This window comes from Schistocerca americana, unplaced genomic scaffold, assembly GCF_021461395.2.
Source record: "Schistocerca americana isolate TAMUIC-IGC-003095 unplaced genomic scaffold, iqSchAmer2.1 HiC_scaffold_727, whole genome shotgun sequence".
Classification (NCBI taxonomy): domain Eukaryota; kingdom Metazoa; phylum Arthropoda; class Insecta; order Orthoptera; family Acrididae; genus Schistocerca; species Schistocerca americana.
The window spans coordinates 57,501-62,500 of NW_025726486.1; the positions used below are offsets into that span (position 1 = coordinate 57,501).

Consider the following 5,000-nt stretch of genomic DNA (forward strand, 5'->3'; position numbering starts at 1 on the left):
CGCACGAGGCGCGTCGCACGCCTTCAGCTCGCCCCACCGGCAGGACGTCCCACGATACATGCCAGTTAAACACCGACGGGCGGTGAACCAACAGCGTGGGACACAAATCCAACTACGAGCTTTTTAACCGCAACAACTTTAATATACGCTATTGGAGCTGGAATTACCGCGGCTGCTGGCACCAGACTTGCCCTCCAATAGATACTCGTTAAAGGATTTAAAGTGTACTCATTCCGATTACGGGGCCTCGGATGAGTCCCGTATCGTTATTTTTCGTCACTACCTCCCCGTGCCGGGAGTGGGTAATTTGCGCGCCTGCTGCCTTCCTTGGATGTGGTAGCCGTTTCTCAGGCTCCCTCTCCGGAATCGAACCCTGATTCCCCGTTACCCGTTACAACCATGGTAGGCGCAGAACCTACCATCGACAGTTGATAAGGCAGACATTTGAAAGATGCGTCGCCGGTACGAGGACCGTGCGATCAGCCCAAAGTTATTCAGAGTCACCAAGGCAAACGGACCGGACGAGCCGACCGATTGGTTTTGATCTAATAAAAGCGTCCCTTCCATCTCTGGTCGGGACTCTGTTTGCATGTATTAGCTCTAGAATTACCACAGTTATCCAAGTAACGTGGGTACGATCTAAGGAACCATAACTGATTTAATGAGCCATTCGCGGTTTCACCTTAATGCGGCTTGTACTGAGACATGCATGGCTTAATCTTTGAGACAAGCATATGACTACTGGCAGGATCAACCAGGGAGCTGCGTCAACTAGAGCTGAGCAGCCGGCCGCCCGGGAGTGTGTCCCGGGGGCCCGCGCGAACACGCAAGCGTCCGCTCAATTATTCTGCAAACAGGAGGAGGCTGAGCTCCCCTGCACAATACACCTCGAAACCCTCTCAGGTCCCGGCGGCGCGCAGCGCCGTCCTAAGTACTTGGTCGGGTTCGAGAGAGGCGCAATCGCCCGGAGTTTGGCGAGTAGACGCTTTAGGTGCGACCACCCGTGCTCCCAACTGAGCTTGCCGCTGCCGACAGAGGCCCGGGAGCGTGCTGTCGTGGCATTGCCGGCGGGAGACAACACGCGCCACCTACGGTGGCCGGCAGCTCCAACGCCAGCGCCACAGAAGGACAAAAGCCCCACTTGGGTGCCGAAGCGAACTCTCCCAGCACAGCGCACGCGCCAACACGTCCGCACAGCTGCGATACAATCCACCTGCGAGAACCGCAGAGGCGACCGAGCAGCAGACGGCGTCGCGGCGCCGAGCGCCGGGCGGCGGCGCATCCTCAGCGCACACAGTCCTCAATCGGACCAGCACACTGCAGATGTCCACCGCGCTTCGCACCGGGCCCGCGAGGACCTACTTTGGCCGCACGGCGCCGCGTGCAGGGTGCGCCGGCGCGCAGCTGCGCCGCCTGCCGCCTCCGTCGGCCGGCGCGCCTGCCACTGGCCGCCCCCACCAGCCGGCTGTAGCGCGTGCGCCCACGCACCGCGCGGCCAGCACGCCGGAAGGCCCCCCCTCACCGGCCGGGGACGGTCCCACCCAGCCACCGCCGCGTATCGCTTCACACCCACATGCCATTCACGTTCGTGGGCATGGTGGGTATCGCTGAAACAACCGGTTGGTAGCTCAACCGATCGTCGCCATCACTGATTCACCTCTAGCGAGAACAACCGCACCACAACGGTTTACCAGTTCTTCATTTGCGTAACGTCACCAGCAAACGTAGACGTCCATCGCCATTTGCAAATTCAACGATTGTTGCATGCCTGTGTCAGGTGTCACGACACACTATGTCTGCCCACATACACGCAACAACATGTGCACGCTTCGCGAACACGTGGAAGGTGGCCCCCGTACGTATGCGATGTCCATTGCGCGAACGACTGTCAACCGGCCTCTGTCGCATGTCGCAGATGTGGAACGCAGTGCACCATGCTATCACGGTGTGTGAGAAGAGACGACTACGTCTGACAACACGCGCCACTACATCAACAGACGGCTCATGCTGATCGCCATCCACGGCATACCATACTGCAATCCAGCTCTTATAGGGAGACGACACGTAGCTGAGTGCACAATATTTGGACCGTATGGTTCGCCGTTGTTGGCGCAGTCGTGGTACGGTCACACATGTACCACGATGTATCATTCAGTACATGAGGACCAATGTGCGGTACAGTGTGTGATTTGGACGTACAACATCAGCGGACAGTTGCCACAAGCCGTACCACAACGTAGGCTGTGCTTCGCCATGCGAATGCCAATGAACAACTGCGAAGGGCATTGAGCATGTACGTCCTGCCGCCATCCGCATTACAGTGTATAGCTGCAAGGTGTTTAACATGAAGCGATACTCTGGGGACCGGGCAGTGCGAGTAGCAAACTATATTGCGGGGGTTGCAGTTAGGCAACACTACACTAATTTAACGCGTCGTATGACAATTACAGAGCAGGTTAAGGCCCAACGTGTGTTGGGTTAAGGCCCAACGTGTGTTGGGTTAAGGCCCAACGTGTGTTGGGTTAAGGCCCAACGTGTGTTGGGTTAAGGCCCAACGTGTGTTGGGTTAAGGCCCAACGTGTGTTGGGTTAAGGCCCAACGTGTGTTGGGTTAAGGCCCAACGTGTGTTGGGTTAAGGCCCAACGTGTGTTGGGTTAAGGCCCAACGTGTGTTGGGTTAAGGCCCAACGTGTGTTGGGTTAAGGCCCAACGTGTGTTGGGTTAAGGCCCAACGTGTGTTGGGTTAAGGCCCAACGTGTGTTGGGTTAAGGCCCAACGTGTGTTGGGTTAAGGCCCAACGTGTGTTGGGTTAAGGCCCAACGTGTGTTGGGTTAAGGCGCAACATAGGTTAGGTTAAGGCGCAACATAGGTTAGGTTAAGGCGCAACATAGGTTAGGTTAAGGCGCAACATAGGTTAGGTTAAGGCGCAACATAGGTTAGGTTAAGGCGCAACATAGGTTAGGTTACGGCGCAACATAGGTTAGGTTAAGGCGCAACATAGGTTAGGTTAAGGCGCAACATAGGTTAGGTTACGGCGCAACATAGGTTAGGTTAAGGCGCAACATAGGTTAGGTTAAGGCGCAACATAGGTTAGGTTAAGGCGCAACATAGGTTAGGTTAAGGCGCAACATAGGTTAGGTTAAGGCGCAACATAGGTTAGGTTAAGGCGCAACATAGGTTAGGTTAAGGCGCAACATAGGTTAGGTTACGGCGCAACATAGGTTAGGTTAAGGCGCAACATAGGTTAGGTTAAGGCGCAACATAGGTTAGGTTAAGGCGCAACATAGGTTAGGTTATGGCGCAACATAGGTTAGGTTACGGCGCAACATAGGTTAGGTTACGGCGCAACATAGGTTAGGTTAAGGCGCAACATAGGTTAGGTTAAGGCGCAACATAGGTTAGGTTAAGGCGCAACATAGGTTAGGTTAAGGCGCAACATAGGTTAGGTTAAGGCGCAACATAGGTTAGGTTAAGGCGCAACATAGGTTAGGTTAAGGCGCAACATGGGTTAGGTTAAGGCGCAACATGGGTTAGGTTAAGGCGCAACATGGGTTAGGTTAAGGCGCAACATGGGTTAGGTTAAGGCGCAACATGGGTTAGGTTAAGGCGCAACATGGGTTAGGTTAAGGCGCAACATGGGTTAGGTTAAGGCGCAACATGGGTTAGGTTAAGGCGCAACATGGGTTAGGTTAAGGCGCAACATGGGTTAGGTTAAGGCGCAACATGGGTTAGGTTAAGGCGCAACATGGGTTAGGTTAAGGTACAATATGGGTTAGGTTAAGGTACAATATGGGTTAGGTTAAGGTACAATATGGGTTAGGTTAAGGTACAATATGGGTTAGGTTAAGGTACAATATGGGTTAGGTTAAGGTACAATATGGGTTAGGTTAAGGTACAATATGGGTTAGGTTAAGGTACAATATGGGTTAGGTTAAGGTACAATATGGGTTAGGTTAAGGTACAATATGGGTTAGGTTAAGGTACAATATGGGTTAGGTTAAGGTACAATACGGGTTAGGTTAAGGTACAATACGGGTTAGGTTAAGGTACAATACGGGTTAGGTTAAGGTACAATACGGGTTAGGTTAAGGTACAATACGGGTTAGGTTAAGGCACTTGGGGGGGGGGGGCCCGGTTTGTTGATTGTGATTATCGTAAGTAAATGACTGCGGCATCATCTGATTTGCCACGTCAGGGTGCACCTTTGGCTCATAACAGGCGGCGCTCTGATTCCATGCTTGTGGCAGACCTGTGTCTTTCATTCCTGCCATTGTTTGTGTGGTGTGACAGGAGGCAGTATTGTGATGTTGGGTGCACCCCTGTCTGGGACATGTGTGGGTGTTGGTGGCTTAGCTGAGCAATGGTGGTTGTCGGAAGGGTGGGATATTCTGTTTTCCGAGTGGACCTCCCGGTCTGGTTATGATAGTGTGGATTGTCTAATGTGGCAGAGAGGATGCACTGGGTGTTGTTCCATGCTGGTGCTTACATATTGTCTGTGTGCCTGTTACAGGCAGAGAGTAGTGCGTGATAAGAGTGTCTGGCTGACGTGTGATTGTGAGCAGAGTCTTTCAGCATGTATACGGACAGGTCTATACATTATCTGTATTCTGATGGCTCTATCTATTACTAATCAGCGCCGTGTATACGTTTAATCCGGTTCCAGTCGAAACTATTGTATCTCTGTACATTAGTGACACGGCGAGCCCGCTATGTAGTTACTCGTCTCGGCAGCTTCCACCGGTGTATGGCAAATGATTATAAGGAATCAGTCTAGTCGTCAATACCGATAGTCTGACGTCACATGTCTGGGGTGGGGGACGCTGCGCCCTTCCGGTGGGTCATGGCCTAGGAAGACTCTTCCCACGCAGGGGGGCTTGGACTGTCATTGACTCTTCCGAGTAATATACTTGCCGTACGTTTTTGCGACTGCGAGTGCAACGCTCACCGGTACCGACATGGATGGAGCGCCTCCTAGCTGCCGCTGAGCATCTGCATTCGTAC

The 5,000-nt window shown here is 53.1% G+C and overlaps 1 non-coding gene across 1 annotated transcript in view; it reads right to left on the bottom strand.

Annotated features, from left to right (window-relative positions):
* LOC124589776 overlaps positions 1-761 on the bottom strand; it is a 1,910-nt gene extending 1,149 nt beyond the window's left edge. The window contains exon 1 of the ribosomal RNA XR_006976251.1: positions 1-761. This exon is cut by the window's left edge and continues 1,149 nt beyond it. This is a non-coding gene — a ribosomal RNA (small subunit ribosomal RNA).
* Positions 762-5,000: the final 4,239 nt, after the last annotated feature.